This window comes from Cyprinus carpio, unplaced genomic scaffold (genome assembly GCF_018340385.1).
Source record: "Cyprinus carpio isolate SPL01 unplaced genomic scaffold, ASM1834038v1 S000006694, whole genome shotgun sequence".
In the NCBI taxonomy this organism is placed as follows: domain Eukaryota; kingdom Metazoa; phylum Chordata; class Actinopteri; order Cypriniformes; family Cyprinidae; genus Cyprinus; species Cyprinus carpio.
The window spans coordinates 508272-524989 of NW_024879306.1; the positions used below are offsets into that span (position 1 = coordinate 508272).

The following is a 16718-nucleotide window of genomic DNA, read 5'->3' on the forward strand; positions in this document are numbered from 1 at the left end:
TATCAATACTTGCTTAGACACCCAATAAACCAAACAACCCCTGGTATTTCCTACACATTCCATTCCTCTGAACGGGCAATGTGGTTTCTGTCCTCCAAAGAAAAAATGTTCTTGTCTTTATTTATCATCTTTTATTTTTATTATTTATTTGCAGATTCCTCCAGCGGCACCGCATTAGTGACATCCACTAGCAGCTTTCTCCTCTGAGGCTTCGTAACTGTCGTAGCTGTGAGTTCTCAGGCATTCCATTCCAATTATAAATGTTTGCCAAAATAATCACCACAAGTGTGTTCTCTGGAGTTTAGTCGTGACCCATTTCTGTTCAATTTTTGAGAAGCTAAGCAAAAAATAAATAAGTAAATAAAATAAAATAAATCATCCTTGCATGGATTTCCTTATCAATTTCAAAGTGTGTGTTGGTCTTACTCCCATCCAGCTCGACCAGTTAGGGGACGTCAGTCATCAAAGAGTTTGCTCATCACTTCTGTCAGCATATGCTTGTTTGAATGCAAAAGGCATGAATATTTTCTCTCTCCACAGGGATTTGTCCAGTAACAGAATTGAAGTGATCCCTACTGATCTTTTTGTCAATCTTGGAGACCTGCTTCAGCTGTGAGTCTTCCATTTAGATACACATTACAAACAACTCCAAACTGCATCCGATGTCTGCATGCCAGGGCTTCTGCAAAATTGTTATTTATTTTTAGCCAGATATGAATTCATTTCAGTTCCTTTGATGGTCATATTGTGTCCAGGTTAAGCCTTTAAATGCAATAACATTTATCATACATTTTTATAATTAAATATTTTTTTTGTTTATTTGTTTGTTTTTGTTTTTTTGATTGTTAACATACTATTTATGAAACCCAAGTCATATGAAAACCTCATCCAGTTTACACTACTGCTAATTGTTTATTGAGCATCAAATCAGCATATGAGAATGATTTCAGTAAAGACATTTATGATGTTACAAAAGATTTAACATTTCAGTTTCAAATTAATGCTGTTCTTTTGAACTTTCTATTCATCAAAGAATTCTGAAAAAAATATATATCACAGTTTCCCCAAAATATCAACTGTTTTTGTTATTTTCAATTGTAATAATATTTCACAATATTATTGTTTTTAATGTATTTTTGATCAAATAAATGCAGCCTTGATGAGCATAAGAGACTACAGTACTATATTACAAATTCTTACCAAGATCAAATTTTGAATTGCAGTGTATGATTATTTATTTATTTATTTCAGCACTTCTAAAAATAATAAATACAATAATACAGTACAGAACATTTTTACATGGCTTTTCCCTGCCTTGTCAGACAAAACACCTCGGCTGTACACACATCATAAATTATAATTCTGACATTAGAAAAGTATTTCAAATCAGTTCACTCTTGCCTCCTATTTGTCTGCAGGAATATTTCATATAACCCCATCATGGACCTGCGTGTGGACCACTTTAACAAGCTGCACAAGTTAAAGTCACTGTAAGTCCTTTTCTACAATGATGTACAGTAAAAGGTTTTAAAGCACAAATAAAGGAAGAAGTGTGAAGAATGTTTTAAAACGGTTGTAATGCATTTTTATAACTTTGCACAGTGAATATTGTGACTAAACTAAGACACACACAAGCCCTTTCCTCATTTTATGCCTCTCTGGTTTAAAAAAAAAAAAACTATTCACATGAGACACCACAAAAATAGCTTGCAATTTTAGTAATGTGCTGTTTGCGGGGCCCCTTTCAGCGCAACACAATAGTTCTACCTAAACTTCACACCGTGAACATTGTCTTCCCCTCTACACAGCAGAGGAAAAACAATCTGCTTTTAGGTCATACTTCAAAGACTTCCAGAGAGCATCTTGGGCACAAAACTGCATATTTGTAAGAGAGGAAAAGGGAAAAGAGGGCTAAAGCATTGTAAAATGAATCCTGAAATGCTAATGACAGTGGTTTTCTAAAGAGCAACCCCTGAGAGAAAGCTTTTTTGTGTCACAGGAGCATTGAGGGAATCGAAATTGGGAACATTCACAGAAAGATGTTTGAACATCTCAAGAACCTGACTCACATGTGAGTGCTGCTTTTTGAAAGTTTTGATAACAACATTATTTAAGTACTGCTTGCTCAATTTCTGAAATCTTATTCAAATCTCCATTTTTTTATGTTGAATAATAGGTGTTGCAATTGAGATATTCTGTTTGAATTGCCTGACAGCTGGATATCACTATAATTATTTGTACTTTTAAATATTAAACAAATATAGCGGTTATGTCTTCTCTCTGGAAAATCCTCATAAAAAAAGAAGTTCTAATCCCATAAATTGTTTCTAATAATTTGTTTTCTATTAATTGTCCATTGTCATCATTTTCTTCCATGACCTGGTATAGTAATTGGCATTGATTTGCCTGAAAACATAAAAAGAAAAAAGAAAAGATGTCTGGAATATATATTGGAGTGTTTACAATTCCCTTTTCAATCTTTTCAGCTACTTGAAGACCCAATATTGTGTCTTTCTGCTTTGCATATCTTGCGGTATATAATTCACACTGTGAAGAATGAGAACACTCGATGAATCTTGCAAGTCATTTACAATGTTTCCTCTCAGATTGAGACTGAGAGTGTGCTTGTTTTTTGTTGACTGTGAAATTCAACTCAAGACATCCTTGCTGTTTCTGGAACTATGTCAGTTCTGTTCAGTGTGATTCTCTCCTCCTCCTGTCTTCCCCTTTTAAACAGCTTTCTCATATGACAGCTTGAGTTACAGCCAAACACACACAAGTAGCACTTACATGTGGTCAAGTGAAGCAGTGAGGGGACCATAAAAGAGATTCAAGATTTTTCTCTGTTACAATTTTCATTACTGTTATGCAATGTATCTGCGAAACATAGTTACTGATTATGATAGGTCGACCGATTGACTTTTGAGAAAATAAAAATGTACGTTTATTGATGGTGGTGTACAACTTTGCTCCAATATGGTATTGATTTATCTGCACTACCCCTGTCAACAGTATATGGAATTAGTCTGTAAAATATGATATTTAATGGGTTTTTATAAAATTTAAGCAGTAGGCCTATTTAATAATATGTTGAATACTTTATTAATAGAAGATTTATATCTATTTAGATTGATAGTATATATATATTCAACCTCAAGGATTGACATATAGAGACATTTCTTTTCAGATTAATTGTGGTAATAGCCTCTTCTAATAATAAGTAGATCTACTTATACGTACAACCCAATGAAAAATAATCTTGAGCATCTGACTATTTAATTTGCATTGCAGAAAAAGCCAGAAGAGAATTTTGAAAAAAAAATGATATATGCCTGTGTTATGTGGTACGACTTTACATTAGGTCTTTAATTTGTTCAACATTATTTTCTTGCTTTAGCTGCCTTGAACTAACAATCATTGCGTCTGCAGGATTTAATAATCTTAATATTATAATATCTGGATGAGAGTGTAAAGTTTTTCGAACATTTATTATTGTTATATACATCTTGTTTCGATAAAAAGGTTTAGTCAAGGATAACAATAGTTGGTCCTTGTTCCAAAAGTGTTTTTTGAATATTGCATCTTTTTCTTACCACTACTACACAGTTTCGATACTTGACTATTAAACATATGGGGCTATTGATCGATTATGTAGTGTAATTAAATGCGAAGAAGGGAGTCCGTGGTTGTAACGGACTGTTTTATTGTCTGTGCTACTGTTTTGTAATTATTATTCATTTACTTTAAGTAGAATAAGTCCATTTTTGGACATTATGTTATAAATTACATTGTCAGGATAGAATAGACCGTTCAGGATTGAGATGTTTTTAAAAGTGTGAGCCTAAACAAATCTCATATTTGTGTGCCTTAGCATGTCATGATAGAACCAAAATGAGGCTCTGATTGTGTTTGTCAATTGTGCCTCTTTCTCCTTTGTCTGTCTTCTCTTTTCAACTACGTTTAAAAAAGTTTCAGTATTGTGGCTATGCGCCTCACGTGCCGCCGCTGCAAAGCACAATACGGATGGAAGCTCGTCTTCGTAGGACCTTTGGCCCACATTGTGCTGAGTGTCCTTCGTCTGGTAGTCTCGGCAACGACAATGCTTCGGCAACATCTTTGTGATCTGCATCGAGATCCTACATTCGCGCTGAGAACAAGCTCCATGCCATGGTGCAAGCATCTCTTTATGCTGTAAGAATGGAACATTTTTTGGCAATCCTAATATCGCAGGCATTTTAAAAGTCTGACGAAGGGTGTGTGGAATACATTTTGGGGGCACTATATGCTGTTATTTGAAATTGCAATATGCTGCTCCACATCTCAGTGGATTATGCAATAAACAAGTTCACACATACTTAGTAGCATGACCTGTCTGGGCATTTTGTTTTTGGGGTTTTTTTTTTTTTTATTTTTTTTTTTTTTTTTTTTTTTGTTTTTTTTTGCATATAGCATTGTTTTCAAAAATATTATGTTAGGCCTGTCATGAATATAGTTAAAATATGCTGTGTCGTCACAGTTCACTGGAAATTCAAGTTTCTTTCCTCTTGTTAAGATTGAGGAAAAAAGAAATCTCATCTTTTTAAATTGCAGTTAAAAAATCTGTTCCAGTTCAACAAGTCGATGGTGTTTGCCTTCTAGAGAAACCCCCCAGAATGCTAGCCTAATCAATAGGCAGCTCCTAGCAGAGTTAGAGCCTGTCTTTACCTGACATTGTTTCTCTCTTTGACTGAAGTGCCGCCACATGTTCTTGCTGTTTTGATTGCATGAAAATTCAACCCATTCATTCAGCTTCGGGAAAACTGACCACTGCTGAACACAGAAAATGCTGCCTGCTCTCAAAGAGAAATAGCAAAACTCTTGAATAAAAAGCAGTTCTTTGATTTCTGCTCTTTTGATATGGCCTAAAATAAGCATATATCAAGTTTGTGGCACAGGGCATCTGTATTCCTCTAGAGAGGTCGGCCGGGGGTTGTTCAAATTGATGGGACCTCATCAACAATAAATAGCAATCAATTACTCCGTGGCCAATTTGTTACGTTTTATATGTCACACCTTAGATGTAGCCCCCGTACAGTTCATGTTTATCAATCGACTGAGAATAAAAAACTAGGTATGCTTACTATGGGACGTAACGCAAGTTATTTTATTCCATTATTATATAAGATTTTAAACAATTATATATCACGTTACAATGCATTTTATTAGTGGTTATTCTATTTATACACATAGTTAACGTTGCTGAAACCTTGTTACATCTTTGGCTCCCTGTCTCTATATTTCTGGTTGGGAAAACGTCCGTTCAACTCTCCACAAATAGAAGCTGGTCATTGCAAATTGCAGCATCTTAAGAACAACTGAATGTTGAGATGATCATTATGACCCTAGCTGTCAGCCTTCAGGCATGGTCTGCTCGTCTGACGGGACATTGCCATGTGTTAAATGCTCCAACGATTAACCAGTAGATGATTGTGCCTTAGATTGCTCAATATTGTTGTCAGTTGATTGTGTCCGTCTGACTGTCCTGGGTAAAAGGTCTCGGGTTACCATGGCTATGGGTGGAAATGCGCTGAATTTTAGGGTCCCTGGTAGGGGGGAAATGGGTCAGATTGTTGAAAGCAGAACATGGTAAATAAAGGCTTTTGGATTTTCAAGCCTGCCGGCAGTTTTCATTGAGATTTTTTATTAGACATAGGAAATGGTTAATGCAAACTGTACTGCAAAAATGATTCTACAGCTTTGACAAAAATCAAAGATGTACTTGGCTCTATATACAGTGGCCCTCCTGAAGTCCTTGGCAACAGGAAAGACAAAATTGTTTCTGTTTGATGTGGGAGTCCAAGATAACTGTGAATCTTATATAAAAAATGAATATGAGACAAAAACTACCGAATGGCAAATTTTATTATTGGGGTGATAAACCCACAGATGTTTTTACCAGCTAAGACGATCAGCACGCAAACTTTAGCGTTTACTTCTCCCTAATCTTATTGTGAGCATAAGTATTGGATCAGTTGCCACACAGGTCTTTATAAATGATCAGCTGTGTCTCCTGTTGAATTAAGTCTTTCAGATATTAAAAGCAGGGAATGTGGTCTTATCAGTTATATTTATTGCTTCTGACATTCTACGTCTGGCATTCGCTGATGACACAACACAAACAAGGTGAATACGGGGAAGCCAACTCTGACAGACAAGAAAGCAATTTGCGATTCTAAAAGGAAAAGAGAAGTCAGTTAGAACTATAGGAAAAACACAAAGGCAATGGAGAAAGCAAATAGTTTGGAAACTAACTGGGTGACATCAGCAAAACCACGAAGACCTTATCGGCTGAGAAAAAAAAAACATGTAGGTGGATGACAGACAAATAATAAAAAGCTGTGACCAGGAACCCTAAAAATACCAGGTTCTGTCAAACTCACCAACAACCTCGGAACGCTGTGGTGATTCTCTGTCCATCTACAGTCCACAGGGAGAATTTGACCCAGACTTTACAGACGCTACACGAGCACCAAAAATAGAAAGGCAAGAGTTCGTTCACAAATGTGAAGCCAGTAGAGTTTTGGCACTGAGTTGATGGACCGATGAACAAAGATCTAACATTTATCTAAGAGATTGGAAAGCAAAAGGTGGAGCAAAAAGGGAAACTGCAATAATCCTAAGCATACAACCTCAGCTGTAAATCTTGGTGGAGGTGGTGTCATTGCATGGGATTTGTATGGCGGTCCTCTAGAACATGACCTCCTTAAGTTTAATGATGACCTTAATGTATGATGAAGGTAGCAGAATAAATGTTGGAAGGTGTACAAATCATCTTGGCGTACCAATATTTCAAGAAAAATGCCACCAAACTATTAGAAAGCACATTCATATTGGATCAGGGGACAATGACCCAAAAATACCCTGCCAGTTCAGTCAAGGGCTTTATCAGGGCAAAGAAATGTAAAATTCTTAGGAGTGCCCAAATCAGTCTCCAGATTTAAATCCGATATTAACCATTAATTTCACCAGCTGAAGAGGAGACTAAAGACAGAAACTCCCCAAAACACGCAACAGTTTGGAATTGGCTCCATTAAAGACTGGAGAAAAGCATTTCAAAGCATAAAGACCAAGAGTCTGGTGATGTCTATGGGTTGCAGACTTACTGCTCTGATTGCATGCAAGGGATCTGCAACTAAATACGGTAGCTTTTATTCTTTTACATCTGCCTTTAAATTCAACTGTTCCAATACTTATGCTAACATCAAATAGTCGGGGATGAACTCGAAAAGTGCTGTCCTTTTTATTGGTGAAAACGAATATACATGTATGTGTCGACAAAGAAGACTAATAATAAAATGTAACAAATTCGGTGCTTTTTGTCGCATAGTCATCGTTTAATCATATTTGCATAATGGCTTGACTCCACAGCAGAGGAGAATAAGGAAATTTTGTCTTACTGTTCCAATCCTTTATGGAGGGCACTGTATATTAATTATAATGTTAATTCAACTGAAACACTTATTTCAGCAGTTTTTACAGTGTATTGACTATATTCAAAACACGGTGCTATATCGCTTATGTCTATTATTATATTATAGTAATTTACTACCACATATTTCCTGAAATGTAAAATACACATGTAACTCATAAAATAAAAAGTATATGCCTTGTGTAGCTTACAAGCTCTTTCTCTACTACACAGGTGCAGATGGTCTGATGGGTGTCTCAATCTCTTCATGATTGGCGCATATGAACCTTAAGATTTCGGAGGGGCGAGTATAACCGACACGCTCAGGCCTGGATGGATAGTTGTACCCTGTCAGGTGATTGGATCTCTAGACCATGCTCTCCACTGAGGTGTCAGTTCTGCTTCTTCACTTACCTCACCTGGGAGAAATACATCTGCATCGTTTACCCGTTCGATACTTGACCCCCGGCCCGCAGACGCACTGTTACCATTTTGGTGGTCATACTGGCTCTTGGGCTTCATTATGCTTTCCTGCCTCTGGTCTGTAAAGGGGTTTTCAGAAAACTTCTAAATGGAACTAATGGCGTTTGTTTTCCCTTTGGCAGCTCTGAGCAGCCAGAGACTGTCTCGGAGCACAAATCACTACTCCATTGTGATCTTTCTTGGGTACGTGAGAATCCTTTAATCGTGTTCAAAAAGATGTTCTGTTAGACAATAGTGCACAACAGGCAGGTTCTAGCCTTAAAAATCCCATTCATTTTCATCTATAGAAAAATGTATTTTTTAATGATTTCTGTGTTAAATCATTTAAGACAGACCTATTGATGAAGCACTGAGGTCATTTATTAATGAGTAACAATATGGTTTTAATTAAAGCCACCAGTCAGACACAATTCAACATTTCATTAACCAATTCAATCATACACCCTTAAGTGTCTTTTTATGTTATATAGTTTTAGAATATATGAATCTTATGAAACAAGAATTGAGGCTTATGCTACCAATGCTGGCATTACTAAAGGTTAAAAAAAAGTAATACTGTGAAATATTATCATAGTTTCATACAACTATATATATTAAATCTACTTTAAAATGTTAAGTACATTAACTATATATATATAAAAAATATTTATTCCTCATCTCAGAGCTTAAGTATCTTATGATTCCCTTTGGAGAAAATCAATAGAAAAAGCATGTCTGGAACTTTGACAGCTGGATAAGTGGGTGGTCAATGTTCTTAACATCTGAGGCATTAGAATTCCTCTTTCAAAAAGTTGTTAACTTTCCTGTTCTTAAAGCAGTCGAGTGAGTTGTTTTGGGATTCTTTTGTCCTGATTAGGAAATTGTTTCTCTCTGTGTTGTGTTCAATTTTGTTTGTGTGATAGAGGTCACACTGAGAGGTCTAAGTTTAGATTGGGGAAGACGACTGAGGGCTTTGAGGAAAGGTGGTGATTTCCAGCACGGCCAGTCACTTCGAACAAATAACTTAATCTTTCTTGACCTGAAAGTGTACTGTTGTGGGGTTTCTTGTTTTGTCTTATGAGGTCATCCTTCACATTGATAGAATGCTATGTCAGTTGCTCATAGATGATGTCAAAAACAATATCCTTTTTCCAAATAGGTCTCAATCTGGTGGCTTTTCTCATCATCGTACTGTCTTATGGAAGCATGTTTTACAATATCCATGGGAGAACCAGGGACACAGACGACCAAATACAGCAACCACATTAAGAAAGAAGCTGACCATTGCCAAACCGTCTTCTTCTCCCATTGTCATCACCGATTCGCTGTGCTGGATTTCCCAGTTTTCATACTTCACGATTCTTATCGTCTCTGGAGGTTGAAATACCTGGTGAAGTGTGTCAGTGGTCCATTTAAAAAGAAAAACAAAAAAAAAGTTTTTTTTCCTTCGCTTTAGTAGGCGCTTCTAGAGTCTTAATATTGAGCTGACATCAATATTTTTTGTTCAGCTATAGTAAATTTTCGCAGTTTTATTTTTCTTCAGTGTTGGTAAGTGAGTAAAATGGTAATAGGCATCTAAACGGTTTCATGTCATACAAAGGGTCTGCAACAGTGTTACTTCACACTTTACGAATTATAAGAGAAAAGAAAATTCTCTGTCATTATCTACTAGTCGTACTCTCCCTCACATTGTTACTGGCCTATATGCATTTCTTTCTTCTGTGAAACACAAAAAGAGGCATTTTTCAATAATTCCAATAATTCACAGATCATTCGTTTGCATATTATTGCAATGAATGAGGGCTGGAGCTTTTAAGCTTCAAAAATTTTGCAAAAGCACCATAATACTGTCATTAACATAGTTCCTATGGCTATATATTCCTAGTCATTTGAAGTAATGACTTGTAGTTTGTGTGAGAAACTTAAAAAGTTGTCATTGAGAGTTTTGTGAATAAATCTTTCACACAGATTTTGGAACTGGTTCAGCGGATTCAAAGATTTGACTCAAAATGATGATTTGTTCACCCCTTTCACAAACAACTGGAATAAAGATGTGCTTTGTACAAAGCCATCCTATGGCTTTAGAAGACTTAAAATATAGTGCACAAGTCATGTGGACTATGTTTATGGAGCTTTTTATTTAGAAATTCACCTTTTTGTGTGTCACTGGGGAAACAAAGTCATACAGGTTTTGAATAACATGAGGGTAAATAATGACAGAATTGTATTTTTTGGATGAACTGTGTCTGTGTCAAAGTATGTCCAGTATTCAAAAACATTAGGTCTTATTCTCCATTGCATGAATTATTTTGTATTCGTATGCACAGGAGTTAAAACAATTCAGCTTAACATGATTATAAAGCCACTCAGAGTATGTTTTTTTTTTTTTTTTTTATGTTTGGTTACAGATGTCCCTACATATTTCTGTAAATATAGAATTAGTTTTTTGTGATTTTGGTGAATCTTGGATTTGCTTGTGAAAACATTTATACACAAATTTCATGCACAAATTCAAGTGTGCGAATGCTTTGTGACTGAGGCCCATTGAATGCTCTTTTCAAATGGGCCTCATTTGCTGGGCAAATGACACTGTGCTTCATTATGATTGCTGAATTCAAGCTATATTTTTAGAGGGCATTTCACTGAAAGATCATAGTTTTCCTATTCTCTTTTTGAATGGTGATATTTCCAGAGATAATTAATGGGCAGTTGAGAAGTGGACTGCCTTGTCCAAAATGATTTTTCAAATAAAAACAATCAGCAAGAAATGACATGATATCAACTCTCAATGAATAATTTTCTCCCCAATACCTCTTCTTGAATGAACCCTCTGCAGGAACCATCAGCTCGTGGGTTTGTCATTTTTATTCTGCCGATCAACAGCGCTCTCAATCCCATTTTTATACACGCTGACCACGCGGCCATTTCAAAGAGACACTGCTGCAGGTGTGGTCCAACTACAGGCAGCGGAGACCCCTCCTCAGCAGCCACCCGGCTCATCTGCCTTCCTTTACATGGCAGGAAATGTGGCCTCTGCAAGAAAATAGCCAAAACTCAGTGCAACCCCAGACTACCTGGCGCATCCATCTGAAATGTCCAATACCACCCAGTTACTGCCTGTGGAGGGGTCGTCGATCGGTTATGAAATGGTCTGATGGTGTCCTGCCATCAGCATCACCTCATGCCTCACAGCCGTGGGCTCATTCTGACAGGGCATGCATATATATATATATCGTAATTATATATATATAGTAATTTTGTGGATGTTTACATGAATGTCCTCACTCAGAGCAGGGATGATAATGATGCACTGCATTTATAACGACTGTTTTGCCATCGTGAGTTTGACTGACTGTGTGTTTGTTGGGAGCATATTAGGAGAATGCAAAGGGAAAACAAGACAACGAGCCATTGGTTTGCAAGCCTTGCTGAAAAGACTTGCTGGTTAATGCTGATTTTTGCTGGTCTGTGTGGTTCTCCAAAGGAGAGCTACTGGATTGTTCAGTCAGATAAATTATAATTCTCTCATTATTTCATTCCACCTTCATGTTGTTTCAAACTCACGAGCAAACTAAAAAACAGAGCAACACATCTGTACACGACAGAGAGTAAATGATGACATAATCGTTTGTTTTTTTTCTTTTTCTTTTTTTTTTCAAGAAGTTTTGTAGGGGCATCAGCACACTAGCATTCAAAAGGCAACATGCTACTGCTAGTGGGCAGCAAAGCTAATCTTTTCAGCAGGGACATAACAGCACAATTCATTTGATTGTATTGTACTGATAAGCCACTGATAAGGCTTAGTTTGTTTACAAGTAGTGACTCATCCGCAGGGTCTGTAATGACAGAGAAAATAAAGACACAGCTGAATAATAAAAGTGTTTACTTAGTGTTTTGCCATCAGTGTGTTTTACCCATTTGACTTTTGCCCATTTGTTGTAATGATATTGTGTCTTTTCAATGTTAATACTGGTGTGCAGCTATTCAGTGTTTAAGATGTGTTTCTTGTCCATCTGAAAATGTGTGTAGCATGTTAATACCTGCTGCTTTTTGTACAAAATGTACATATATATTGTATAGAATTATTTTTATCTAGCCAAACTGGTTCAAGCACTTTTCAGGGTCTTAACAGATGTTGTAGGAGCTCTTCGATTTCCATATGAAATATCATTCCTTAAACTGTGAGGTGTGAAGGCGGTACAGAGCCTGGTGGTTTAATTAGAGATATCTGTCAGTCATTTTAATCGTCTTTCTCTTTCAAAACCACAGGAGGAACACAGTGCAAATGTCCTCTCGGTGTTGCCATGTTTTTATTCTTGGATCATCAGTAGGACTATGTTTAGTGTACAGTTTTTATGGAAATGGAAATAACTCACTGTATAAATAGAAACCCATGCATAATTGATTTCATCCCTATTTGAATATTTCTATCTGAAAACTGTCTGACTGCCTGCACAATGGTATCTTCATTCAGAGACTAATATATAAAGATAAAGTGGGATGAATCTTGCACATGTTAGTGAGCATGAGCATATTCAGTCAAAAAAAAAAAAAAAAAAATATGATGATGATGAAACTGAAGCTATGTATAGGACCTTTAAAAGTTTTTACACTGTGACATTATTTTTATGTTTTCTACTCCGGTTTTTATCACTGTAACGCAAACAAATCTCATTTGCAGCACTGTAACTTGGAATAAAAAGTAATTGGAATAGTAAAGTATATATCATGACAGTATTTAACAATACAGATTTAAACTGTAAAGAAAGTGATGAAATATAATAAAAAAAATAATGATTCAAAATTCAATGTAATGATTTTAAGTATCACCTTTTAGAACAATGAGAATATATATATATATATATATATATATATATATATATATATATATATATATATATATGATTATATTTATGCAACATTGAATTAAAATATAGTACATTTTTTATTTTGTGGTGAAATATGACCTGACACCCAGCTAAAAAGACCACTTGATTAATATAATGACCTCTGAGCAGTGTACATGTACTTCTGCTTGAGATATCAGGCTTTTATGTTGAATGACTCTACTTTAGGGACCCAAGAGCAGTCACCTAATTATTCATAAAACACCATTAGTGACACTCTCACAGTGCTCCTCTATTACATCTCTTTCAAGTTTCTAATTTACAACTGTGATCATTAACTTAAAAAACAAATAAATTCCTGCACTGAGGATGTTTCCCTCAAGAAAATCCTGTTTCTTGGTCATTCTCAGAGATTACCTTTAATTTTATGAATGTAAAAAAAAAAAAAAAAAAAAATATAATATATATATATATATATATATATATATATATATATATATATATATATATATATATATATATATATATATATATATATATTTATTATTTTTTTTCTTGGTATTTCAATGTTCAATGTTTGAATGCAATGGCTTCTCAACTTACTACATCAGATAATGTATGTCAGTGAAGGTGTTGATATTTTGCTTTCCGCCAAAGTCACCTGTGCCTCTAAATTTGGGAGAAGTTTCTAAATGATTCACTTGGGAGAAATAGATCCGTACAGTCCATTAGAAAGACCCAAGTTACTAGCTGATTCAAGAAAGTCTCAACCACAGGCCTGGTTCTGGAGACTCAAACATGTCGGACTGAAAAAACAATCCAGATCAAACCATACACAAACCATACACAACTAGGTGACCCTATTGCAGTGGTTTTCAGTCCTGGTCCTGGTCCTGGGGACCCACAGCTTTGCACATTCTGTATGTATCTCTTATCTGACACACTCAGCTAAGTTCATGGATCTCTCTCCTAATGAACTGATGATCTGAATCAGGTTTTTTAAATAAGGGAGACAAAATGGTGCAGAGCGGTGGGTCTCCAGGACCAGGATTGAAATCCTCTGCCCTATTGCACACTAATTAAGTGGAAACAGATCTCCAGTAACTGACTATTTGCCATACTTTTGGGTGAATCTTATGAAACCTGCCAATACATTTGAAACCTAATGAAACCTGTCTATATAGTCTCTGAAGAATCATATAACACTTGACTGGAGTAATGGCTTCATAGAATTTAGCTTTGCCATCACAGAAATAACTTAAAAAAAAAAAAAAAAAAAAAAAAAAAAACATTTTAAATATATTCAAATATAATGATAAAATGAAGTGACAATGCAAAAAACAAATATGTAATGGTCCTCAAAATTGTTTCCCATTGTTTATTTTATTTAGAAATGATCTCAAACATTTCTCCAGACGCCCTTGTTAAAATGAAAAAGGCATTGAAACTATTTAATTTGTTTTATATAATTTGATGTAATTATATATATTTTTTTATATTATTGTTTAATTTTATGTTTTATGATGTTTCATAAAACCTTCCATACCAGATTATTTTCTTTTTGTATGCTAACTAATGCCATTTTGTTTTATTCAGATTGTGTACTTAATAATAAATAAATAAATTAAAATAAAAAATTAAAAAAAAAAAAATCCCTGACAGCTAAACTTAATGACAGTTCCCCATTGCTATCATAAGCACCGAATAACTCTCATCCATATGAGTTTAAGATTAGCAGTCATTCGCAGTTTTTTTTTTTCCCTCGGCGCGTTTTTCTGACGTCATTCCGAGCTGCTCTCCAGATGCGCTGCTCAACTTGAGTTTGTTATGAAACCTATTTTGTAACAGGGTAAACCTGGGTGATATCTGTTTGTCCAAACTCAACCTGGAAAACAACGGGGAGCACTTGACCAGGTTCACAATCGTACATTCAGCTCCATAAATGTTTCCAGCCTGTAGATATTCCCTTCAAGGTAATGCTACAGTCACACTTTCACTGTCATGTAACCCGAACGTTAACTAAATGTTGTAAACCTTTGCTTCTGTAAACCCGAGAGCATGTTAACGGTCTTATTAAGTTGTTATTACCCATGGTTGCAACGATTCATGTTTTAAATTGTAGATTTATCTGTCTGCTAGCTAATACAACCTCACAGGGAAAGTAGGGCAAAGGTCACTCGAATATCGGTCAGAGTGTATGTGTCCTTGTGTCACATTAATAACGTGTTCATGCATTAAATAGGCTGTATACAGCAAACGAATACTGCTTACAAGTCGGTTTGCTTCTTTTAGAAGAGTACCTTAGTTGGCCTGTTACCTAAGGGAGGATTTTGTAACAGCTTATCTTGTTGATCCATTTAATTTGGATGAGCTTTATTGATTAATAACATGCATAATGGCCAGTGTATATACACAGTGTGTTTTAATACTAAAACTGTAGGTTAATCGACATTGTTATGTAACTGTAGGGGAATGTCTTGTCTTGTCTGTTTTGTGATGTAATTGTGTGCCTTTTATTTGTATTTTAAAGGAAGGAGGTATTCGTGCATGAAGGCGGTCGAGCAGAGCATGTCGCTCCTCAGGTGTACTCAACAACCGGTGGTCCTCCTCCACTGATACTCCCAAGAATTGACCACTCATTACCAGTGTACCCCAGAATATAGACCAGCACGATGGGAATGTCCGTTTCTGTGTCTAGACTGGTGGTTCTTGACTGTTTCCTAGGCAGTTGTGAGGAGTGGCAGCCACACGTGAGTTCGGACAGGACAGAAAACAAGTTCCGCATTCTGGGTCGGTTTAGGTCAAACCTGTGTAACTTGTAGATAGAAAATAAAGAAACCATTTTTCCAGCACCCATGGCAAGAGATTACAGAACATACATCAAATCAAAAGAAAATGGGAGGACCGTCCACTAAAAAGGATGTTACATTACGTTAATTAAGCAGTGTTATTAAATTTTTTAATACATTTAATTACGATTTTTATTGTGTTGGTTAAAAAATACAATTACTTATGAAGTTAAGATTATTTTGTTGACAATACAAGTAAATCGTTGCATAAAAACCAGATTTTTAAGCCAGTTATGTTCTAACTTTTGCTGTGGTGTGTCAGTAGGAAAGTATCAGTTGTCCCATTCCAAATTTTCCTTTTTGCCAGTCATTGTCAGAATTCAGGGAGATTTTTTGGGTATGCACAAGGAGTCTCGGTAACAGCTCGTATGCTCGAACACTGAGGATCTGAGTCTCAATCAGTATCTGGTATGTCGGGGAATTACAAGGTCAGGACCGTTGTCTTCTTCAGGTTCCTTGGGAACCGTTGCCACAGTTTCTTCTGGATTATTTCGTCTGCCTAAGTTTGTTTCCAGCCCATTTTTTTACTGCCTTAAAAACAATTTCCTGTTGGGGAAAATACTAGATATACAGTAGGGAACATATTTATTTGATAGCCTGCTGATTTTGTACGTTTGCCCCATTACCACAGAAATGGAAAGTTCTGTTAATTGTGATGGTCGGTTTATTTTAACAGATCGAGATCAACCAAAAAATCCCGAAACACAACATTATATAAAGGTTAGAATTTGATTTGCATTTGTGCAGCTGACTGAAATAACTATATGATCCAGTACCAACCCCTTACGTGGGTTGGAATGGAATAGAACCCCTGTCCAGTCCAAGTTCCGTTTGGACGGGAAGATAGGAAGAAGATACAGATGGATGTGGACATGGCGGTCCTTACTACACTAACAGAGCTGTCATGAGGAGTACAACGTACTTGAAGTGGCAGGACTTTTTAAGGGCACATAACCAATGCATGTGAGAGCAAGAATTCATGCTCGGTTGGGTAGGGGGGATATAATATTAGTTTCACTCACTGAAATGCAAAATCAATTTCTAACCTTTCTATAATGTTGTTTTTCTGGATATTTTTTTGGTTGCCTATTCTGTCGCTCTACCATTAAATAA

At 36.0% G+C, this 16718-nt stretch overlaps 1 pseudogene; it reads left to right on the plus strand.

Annotated features, from left to right (window-relative positions):
• LOC122144473 overlaps positions 1 to 11064 on the plus strand; it is a 44790-nt pseudogene extending 33726 nt beyond the window's left edge.
• Positions 11065 to 16718: the final 5654 nt, after the last annotated feature.